Source organism: Choloepus didactylus, assembly GCF_015220235.1.
Source record: "Choloepus didactylus isolate mChoDid1 chromosome 23 unlocalized genomic scaffold, mChoDid1.pri SUPER_23_unloc1, whole genome shotgun sequence".
Lineage (NCBI taxonomy): Eukaryota > Metazoa > Chordata > Mammalia > Pilosa > Megalonychidae > Choloepus > Choloepus didactylus.
Window position 1 is genome coordinate 3,527,862 of NW_023637590.1, and position 10,053 is coordinate 3,537,914.

The window sequence follows — 10,053 nt, forward strand, 5'->3', positions numbered from 1 at the left end:
TCCCTTCATCCAGTGTGTGGATGGATGAGTAGAAATATGGGGACAAAAACTAAATGAAAAATAGGGTGGGATGGGGAGGATGATTTGGGTGTAAAAAAAAAAAAAATAGGGGAGAGAAAAAGGACATAAAGAGAGGTAAGGTTTCTATATGCATTACTCCAGCTGATAAAATATTGACAACAGTAGACTTTGATGAGTTATGTATATATGGTAATTCCTAGAGCAACTACTAAAAAGCTTACAAAGATATATACACAAAAACACTAGATAAAGCGAAATGGAATTCTAAACAATGTTCAAGTAAGCCAAAGAAGGCAGGAAAAAAGGAGAGGAAACAAACAGAAAACAAACATACAATGGCAAACATAAGCTTTAACATCGGTAATTACATTAAATGCAAATGGTCTAAATAGAGCAATTGAAAAACAGAGATTGGCACAGATTTTAAAATATGCATTTCAAGGTTACGTCAGCCTTGTAAAGATGAGGTGAGATGTGCTCTCGATGTTTCCATTATCTAAAGTAATTTGCACAAGATTGAAACTGTTTCTTGAAAGGCAGAATCTACTTGCAAAGCTATTTGAACATTTTTTTTTTTTTTTTGGAGGGAGAGGAAAATTTCAAATTACAGATCAAGTTTAATGTTGTAAGACTTTTTGGATTTTTAAATGCCTTCTGGATCCCATTTTTGAAGACTGTGGTTTTCAAGAAATTATCCAGTTCATCCATTTCCATATTTGTCGGTATAAAGTTGACACAACAGCCCGTTATATTTCTGTTTCCTCACTGGGGCAGCTATAGAGGTTAATTCCCCTTTACATTTGTAATGGTTTTTATTTGTACCTCCTCTCTCTTTCTTGTGAATATTCCAAAATCTTGACTTTTAAATTTATATTTACAACATTTGTCTTTACCGCCTTACATTTAATTCTATCTAATGCTGACACAGCTTTCCAACCAAGTTTTCTCTTGGTTAGTCTTTGCATAGTGTATTTCTTTCCCTTGACCTTCAATAGTTCATTTAATTTTTTTACATTTTGGGAGGGGTCTTCTATAATCGCAAAAAACAAAATGGATTTTTTTAAACACAATTGACAATCCTCTTACCCGGATCATTCGGTCCCCTTCCATTTTTGCAATTACAGATAAATTTGGATTTATTTGTACCATCTTATCACGTGCCTCCTTACGTCCTGCCCCGGCCCATCTCTCTTATTTTCTTTTGGAATAATTTTGTCTTTTTCTTATTCCTTGTTTTCACCTGTATTTGACTGAAAGTTATGCCTTCTGAGCCTACTTCCTACCCACCCTAATGTCGTAACCTGGAAGTTAGTATTTCTGCCCCTCCCAGGCAGGGCCCGAGCCTTGGGCAGCCCGGCCGCCCCCTGCCAGCCTGCCTCGCGGGCCGCGGCTGCCCGGTGCCTGTGATTGTCTCACATCCTGGGGCCGGGGGCCCGCGCCCCCCTGCCCTCCTCCGACTGCGGCCACACCCAGCTTGCCCAATGGAGAGCCCAGGAGCAGGAAGCCAGTATAAACAGGGCGGGCACCAGTGTTCCCACGAGCCGGTCCCCAGATCCTATCTCGCTCCCACCCTGCCTTTGTCCAGCCCACGGGGACGCAGTGCCCAGCCAGGCCTGGGCAGCACTGGCCCAAACAAGGAGTGGCCGGAGGTGGACACCCAGGGCCCCCCATGCCAGCCGTGGCCAAGGAGTGGGGGACGCGCTTCCAGGCCTGCAGTCCTGCCCAGGGTCCACTCCTGCATTGGGGGGCCTCCTGGAAGGACGTGCGGGCAGCTGCCCAGACGACACAGGCGTGCCTCCAGCTCCCCTCGCTTCCACTTTGCAGAGGTCACCGCTTGCTCGTCCTCTCCCCATCCCTGCCAGCACCAAGCCTGGGGGCTGATGCTCACAGACGCTGGTGACAGGGATGGGGACAGGCTGGGCAGACGGGACACCGCACCCAGCTGGAAGGCTGGGAGCGAGGGGAGAGGTGGAGACGGACCCAGAGGAATGAGCAGGGGCTCACGGTGGGGAGACTCGGCCCTGCAGGGAAGGGACGGCCCCAGGAGACGGCAGTGAGAACTCAGAGGTTGGGGGGGCATCAGCAGAATAACGGGGAGCCCTGGGAAAGACAGTGGAGGTGAAGCTGGGAGACCAGGCTGCGGGAAAAGTCTCACCAAGCTGCTGCGTGGCCACATCTGGCCGCCAGGAAGGCCGAAGTGGAAGCTTTTAGCTGAGTGGCCACAGGCTCAGCAAAAGATGGGGCCACTGCTGCGATGGGGAAGGGGTGTATCTGGGGGTCGGAGGGTTACAGTCTGGAGAGGGGGTCCAGAGGATGCTCAGAGAAGTCAGGGCTTCTCGTTTCCTCCTTCTCTCCCCAAGTCCCACTGAACTCAACAGTAAGCAGATTAAAGACTAACAAACACATGGAAAATAATAAAGAATAGCACCAGCTGGCCTGACATTTGGAAGAGTATTTGGAAGAGAGAAAGCAGATGGAATCCAATGGATGGGAAATTCTAACCCGAAGTGTGCCCGGAGGAGGCTGGGGCCGGAGTGGGAGGTGGGAGGGCTGACATGGGGGCTGCAGAGGGGTGACGTGGGGGCTGCAGCCCGGTTGCACAGGAGGTCGGCCGCAGTTCTGGGGGGGCAAGCAGAGAACACCAGGTCCTCTCACACAGTGGTGCAAGTGTACGTCAGTACAACCACTTTGGAAAATCGTTTGCCACTATCTCAAAAAGGTGAACAAGTGCTTATCCATGAGCCAAAGAAACTAGTGCAAACGTGCAGCACGGTGTGTGTACGAGAAAACCTGGGGCAGCGTTTTCTTAGCAAACCCTGGGATGGATGCACCCAAACATCCATCAACAGTAAAATGGATAAATGCATTGTGGACTTTACATACCCAATGAAAACGAGTGAAGTGAAGCAACACGCAACTGGTGTGAATTTGACAAACACAGTGTTTTTCATAGATGCCCTTATCAGTTTGAGAAAGTTCTCAGTTTGTTAAGTGTCTTTAACATGAAAGGATGTTGGATTTTGTCAAATGCTTTTTCTATGTGTCTTGAGATGATCATGTGTGTCTTTTTTTTTAATCATATGGTGTATTAAATTGATTGATTTTTGTATATTAAACCAAACTTGCACTTCTGTATAAATCTCACTTGGTCACAGTGTACAATCCTTTTAATATCCTGCTGGATTTGATCTGCTGGTATTTTGTTAAGGATTTTTGCATCTATATTTATAAGCAATATTAGTCTGTAGTTTTATTTGCATGTTTTTTCTTTGGTTCCAGAGTAATACTGGCTTCATAGAATGAATTGGGAAGTACTTCCTCAGCTTCCATTGTTTGAAAGAGTTTCAGAAAGTCTGACGTTACTTTTTCTTTAAACATTTGGAAAAAATCACAATGAAGTCATTTGGTCTTGGGATTTTCTTTGTTGGAAGATTTGTGACTACTAACTTCATCTCTGTATTTATTACAGATCTATGCAGATGTTCTATTTCTTCTTGAGTTAATTTCAGTAGTTTGTGTCTTTCTAAAAATTTGTCCATTTCATCTAAGTTATCTAGTTTATTAGCATAAAATGGTTCAAAGTATTCCTTCATAACCTTTATTATTTCTGTAAGGTGGTAGTAATAGTCCCTCTTTCATTCCTGATTTTAGTATTTTAAGTCTTTTTTCTTCTTTTCCTTGTTCAGCCTACTTAAACATCTATTAATATTTTTGACCCTTTTAAAGAACCAACTTTTGGTGTCGTTGATCTTTATTGGCTATTATTCTGTTTTGTTCATTTCCACTCTAATCTTTATTATTTCCTTCCTTCTGTTTGCTGTGGGTTTAGTTTGCTCTTCTTTTTTTAAGTTTCTTAAAGTGGAAGGTTGTTTTTTTCTTTTAAGTTGCTCCTTTTTTTTTTTAATATAGACATTTATAGCTATACATTTCCCTCTGATCACTGCTTTTGCTGAAACTTAAAAGTTTGGGTATTTCGTGTTTGTGTTTTTGTTATCCTTGAAGTATTTTCTAATTTTCTTTGTGATTTCTTCAACCCATTTTTTTTTTAGGATAGTATTGTTTTATTTCCCCTTATTTGTGAATTTTTCCAGTTTTTTCCTGTTCTTAACTTCAAATTTTATTCCATTGCTTTTGGACACCATACTTTGTATGATTTCAATCTTTTAAAAATATATTGAGTCCTCTTTGTGGCCTAATATATGGTTTATCCTGGAGAGTGTTCCACATGCACTTGAAGTCCAACTGTTTTTTCTTTTATTGCTCGTGCTTTTGGTATGAAATCTAAGAATCCACTGCCTAATACAGTGTCTTGAAGGTACACCTCTATGTTTTCTTCTAAGACTTTTATAGTATTAGCTCTTATAGTTAGGGCTTTGGTCCATTTTGAGTTTATTTTTGTATATGGTGAGAGGTAGAGGAGCAAACTTACTCTTTTGCATGTGGATTTCCAAATGTCCTAGCACTGTTTGTTGAAGAGACTATTTTTTCCCCTTTAATGGACTTGATATCTTTGTAAAAAATCGTCTGGTCAAAGATGAGTGGGTTTATTTCTGGATCCTCAATTCTATTCCCTTGGTCTCTATGTCTATCCTTAGACCAGTATCACACTGTTGTGATTACTGTAGGTTTGTAGTAAGTTTTGAAATCAGGAAGTGTGAGACCAACTTTTTTCTTCTTTTTCAAGATTGTTTTGGCTATTCAGGGCCCTTTGCAATTCCAACGGGCCCTGAATTTGTGAATTTGAGGATTGGCTTTTCCATTTCTGCAGAGAAGGGTGCTGTACTTGTGACAGGGATTGCACTGGATCTACAGATTGCTTTAGGTAGTAATGACAACTTAACAACGTTGAGTCTTCAATCCATGAACACAGGGTGTCTTGCCATTTAGAACTGTTAATCTTATTGAGGACATCTTCTCACTGACTCAGTGTTATTGAGGACCCCTTATATGTGATGAGTTGCTTCTCTCTTAATGCTTTCAAGAGTCTCTTTTTGACTCTTGTTTTCAACAGCTTGATTATGAGGTGTCTAGGTGTGTATCTCTTTGAGTTTAACCAACCTGGGGTTTGTAGAGTTTCTTGGATTGGAAATGAATTTGGAAAGTTTTCAGCCATTATTTCTTCAAGTATGCTTTCTGCCCTTTTCTCTCTTCTCCGTCTGGGGTCCCATAACATGTACATTGCTTCACTTGACAGTGTCTGTGATGGTTAACTTCATGTGTCAACTTGGATAGACTCTGGTATCCAGTTGTTTGGTGAAGCGAGCACTGGCCTGATCGTTACTGTGAGGGTATTTTGTAGATTTAAATAATCAGTAAGTTCATTGCATCTATGGCTGATTGCATCTACTACCAACTGAGGGCACTGCCTTCAGTAATGAAAGACATCTCATCCAATCAGTTAAAGGAAGGATTGGATCAGCTAAAGGAAGGATGGGATGGCAGTCTCATCCAACCAGCTGAAGGCCTTATAGGGAGAACCGAGGATTTCAGCAGTCGGAAAGAAGGATTTGTCTATTCCAGCCGGCTCCTGCTGAGGAATTCATTACAACCTTCACCCCAGGCATCCCAGGGATGCTGTGATGGTGCTGGAAGGACTGAGGGAGCCGTTCCAAAGCACAGCCGTCGGCTCCACGTGCAGAGGCTGCCCGGGGCTGCCGAGGAGGCCTCCGTCACCCCATCCTGGCCGAGGTCCAGGCCCGCAGTGGAGCCAGGTGTGGCCGGGGTTCCTGCCCTGACCGGGGCAAAAACTACTGTAAGGTGACAGTGACACTGGACTCCGTGCCCATCTCCGGGGACTGCTGGCTCCCACCTGCCCAATGCCATGGAGCAGCCAGCAAAGCCATATACGAACTCATCAAAGCAGGGTCTCCTCTGGGGCAACAGGTGGCATCACCCTGCAGACCCCCGAGGCTGCCGTGGCTCGGTCCAGCCTCAGCCGGATCTGTGTGGGCGTCAACAGGGGCAGGACAGCACCAGCCTCCTGCAGCTCTTCCACGCTGCTGTGCAGGGAGATGCCCTGATGCCCAGCACTGGCTCTGGATCCTGTATCTCACTGCATCTCCTTGCTCTGAGCTGCAGCAGTTTCTACAGGACACTCTCAAGAGGAATCATCCGCAGGTGCTGCAAGCAGAGGCCCCGGGCAAGCTGCAGGCACAGCACCCCCAGCTGACCGTCCTGATGGGCACCTACACCTGCAGCCTCCACCCCTTCTGCTCCACCAGCCCAGGCTGGCCTTCACTCACTGCTGGGCTAGACCTACGAGACATCTGGGACTTCCTGCATCAGGTGTTTATCCCATGCTGTACCCTGTATGACCGAGGCTAACGTCACTGGGGAGCTGGGATAACATGGTACAGAACCAGGTCCTGAAGCACCTGAGCCCAGAGGACACCTTTCCTACCTGCTGGAGAGTGGGGATGGGGAGCAGAACTCCCACAAATGAGCTCCCACCTCTGCCCATTCCAAGTGGGAGGGAAGGAATGTCCTGATGCAACCTGCCAATAAACTGTGCCTCTCACTGTGTGAAAAACAAAATAAGACAAACTTGCAACCTGCCCTGCAGAATTCAGATCCATGGTTGCATGAGCCAGTTCTCATAATGAATCTCATACTATCTGCACACAGATATCCTGTCAGTTCTGTTTCCCTAGAGAACCCTAATAAAGTAACCCACAGTTCTCTGAGGCTCTGTTCATTTTCCTTCATTATTTTTTTTCCTTCTGTTTTCAGACCGAAGAGTTTCAAATGCCCTATCTTCAATTTGCAGATTCTTTCTTCTGCCAGCGCACATTTGCTGTTGGGGCCCCTAATGAGTTTTTCATTTCAGTTATTTTCCTTTTCAACCCCAAAATTTGATTTAGCTCCTTTAAAAAAAAAAATGTATATCTCTTCATTGATATTCTCTATTTGGTGAAACATTACCATCATACCTTCTTTTAGTTCTTTAGGCCTGGTTTCCTTCTGCTTATTTAACTTATGCATATTTAACATAGCTGATCTAAAGTCTTCGTTGGAAAGTCTAACTCTGGACTTCCTCAGACAATGTTACTACCCTTTTCTTTTCTTTTTTTTTCATTCCTGTGTATGACCCACACTTTCTTGTTTCTTTGCGAGTCTTGTAATTTTTGTTGAAAGCTGGGCATTGTCAGTATTATATGGCAACTCTGGGAAACTGATTCTCCCCTCCACAGGATTTCTTGTTGTGGCTGCTTCTAGTAGCTGTTATTGTTTATCGACTTTTGTGAACTAATTCTATAAAGTCTATATTCTTTGTCATGTGTGTCTCCTGAAATCTCTGTTCTGTTAGTTTCGTGGTCAGGTAACAATTAGACAGAAATTCCCTTAAATGCCTGGAACCAGGAAAACGTCGAGTCTCTGCTGAAGGGCTCTGTGTGTGTGCTGGGCAGGCCGTCAACGCTGAGCCAAGCAGTCTGCCGCCCTGCCTGAGCCTTTGCTTCCTGGCTGTGCAGCATCTCAAGGTCAGCCAGAGGAGACAGCTTACAGCCAGAGCACCCTCATGGCCTTCTAGGTCCCCAGGAACCCGTCCAGGCTTTTCAACCCCCTTAGGAACATCCTGTTCCCCAGCCCTTCCTCCCAAGCCTTTTGGTTAGTCTTCTGCTTACCACAACTGTTTCCTATCACCTCATGCACCAGCAACCAAGACCTCAGCTGTAAGTGTTTAGCCTGCAATGGGCCAGTCCTGAGCTCGGCTCAAGCTTTTTGAGGCACTAAACAGATCAGAAGAAATAATTCATCACAGTTCTTTGTGAATGAAGTCGGTTCTGCTCCCTCCTATACCAGGCTATTCTTTTCACAGCTACTACTGAGCTGAAGAGCAAGTGACGGGATTGCAGCAAGTTAAAATGCCACCAACATCACACTCTTCTTACTGAGGATCAGCTGTGTGCTGGTTTGGATGTATTATGTCCCCCAAAATGCCATGTTCTTTGATGCAGCCTTGTGGGGGCAGACGTATTAGTGTTCCTTAGGTTGGAACCTATTGATTGCTTCCATTTGTGACTCAATCAACCGTGGGCCAGACCTTTCATTGGATTATTTCTATGGAGGTGTTGCCCCACCCATTCAGGGTGGGTCTGAATTAAATCACTGGAGCTATATAAAAGAGCTGATGAACAGAAGGAAGTCAGAGCAGCTAGGAGTGACATTTTGGAGAGCAACTGAGAGTGATATTTTGAAGAGGATCTGCAACTAAGAGAGGACAAAACGCCCCAAGAGCAACATTTTGGAGAACGCCATTTTGAAACACAACCTGGGAGCAAGCAGACGCCAGCCACGTGCCTTCCCAGCTAACAGAGGTTTTCTGGACACCACTGGCCATCCTCCAGTGAAGGTACCCGATTACTGATGTGTTACCTTGGACATTTTATGGCCTTAAGACTGTAACTTTGTAACCAAATAAACCTCCTTTATAAAAGCCGATCCATTTCTGATGTTTTACATAAGGGCAGCATTAGCAATCCAGAACAAGCTGTTTTTCTTGAATAAGCCTTCCCCAAGTGGCTGCAAGACTTTGGTTCAGTTCTAGAATTCCAAAAAATTTAATTCTCACAGTTTTTGCCTATTTTTTGTTTTCATTTCTTTTATGGAGGAGTAGAATTTGAGGTTCCTTACGCCACTATTTTCACTGATGTCACTCCTTATTAGTTGAACTTCTGATAGATCAGACAAAAGCATCACAACCAATAAGAGATTATTTAGTTATAAAGGTAGCCAAGAGGTCGGAGGTTCTCAAATTTATTATACATAAGAATTAACAAGGGGACACGATTATAAATGCATAATCTTAGGCACCACCTCAATCTGGGACCTAGAAATCTGCATTTTAGGCAGGTGCTCAGAGGGCTCTCTTTGACAGCACTGAGTTTGAAGAACTAGAACTAACAACAAACACATCAGGAGGTTGAGAGGAGAAGAGGCAGTGTGAGTGTGCTAAATTTCCTATTTTTCAAAGAAGAGAATCAAGAGGTACTCTCTACGGTGGAGCAACTCGGACCCCGGGGTGTGTGCTTTAGAGGTGTGGTGGAAAGCCCAGAAAGAACCGGAAACAGAAAGACCTGAGAAAAGCTACCTTCAGGGAGGGGAGCTGGCATGAGCAGGTGACATTCACTTTTTTCTTTACAGTTTGATCACTCTTCTCAAGTGCAGCTGTTATCTTTATAATAAATAAATACAAATGGCAGCGAAAGGGAGTCAGGCAACAACCCTGCCTGTGTCTCCCAGGTGCCTTAACCAGCAGGGCTGCACATGCTGTCCACCTACCAGCTGCTGCATCTGGGGGGCATGCAGCCGGGCACGTCAGGAAGGACACGCAGGCTCCAGCAACCGGGTGCAAACAAGAGCAAGCACGCTGTACTGGAAGGATTGTGAGATGCTGGGCAACGGCCACCGCCTCGAATGGCAGGGTCCTGGATTCTCAGGCTCTTTCTGAGGCCACACAGTGATCCAATCCTTCCCAGAACCAGAAGTCTTTGAGGCTTTAAAACATAGGCATACATCTCGACAGGTGAACTCGCTGCCCTCCCCCCTACGTGGGACCCGACTCCCAGGGGTGTAAATCTCCCTGGCAACGCAGAGTATGACTCCCGGGGATGAATGTGGACCCGGCATCGTGGGACTGAGAGTATCTTCTTGACCAAAAGGGGGATGCAAAATGAGACGAAATGGTTTCAGTGGCTGAGAGATTCCAAATGGAGTTGAGAGGTCACTCCGGTGGACATTCTTATGCACTATATAGATAACACCTCTGAGGCTTTAATGTATTGGAATAGCTAGAAGTAAATACCTGAAACTATCAAACTCCAACCCAGCAGTCTGGACTCCTGAAGACAATTACATAATAATGTAGATTACAAGGGGTGACGGTGTTATTGTGAAGATCTTGTGGATCACACCCCCTTTATCCAGTGTATGGATGAGTGGAGGAATGGGGATAAAAACTAAAGGACAAATGGGGTGGGATGGGGGGATGATTTGGGTGTTCTTTTTTCACTTTTATTTTTTATTCTTGTTCTG

The 10,053-nt window shown here is 44.9% G+C and overlaps 1 pseudogene; it reads left to right on the forward strand.

Annotated features, from left to right (window-relative positions):
* The first annotated feature begins 5,600 nt into the window (after positions 1-5,600).
* LOC119524849 lies at positions 5,601-6,463 on the forward strand (annotated as a pseudogene).
* Positions 6,464-10,053: the final 3,590 nt, after the last annotated feature.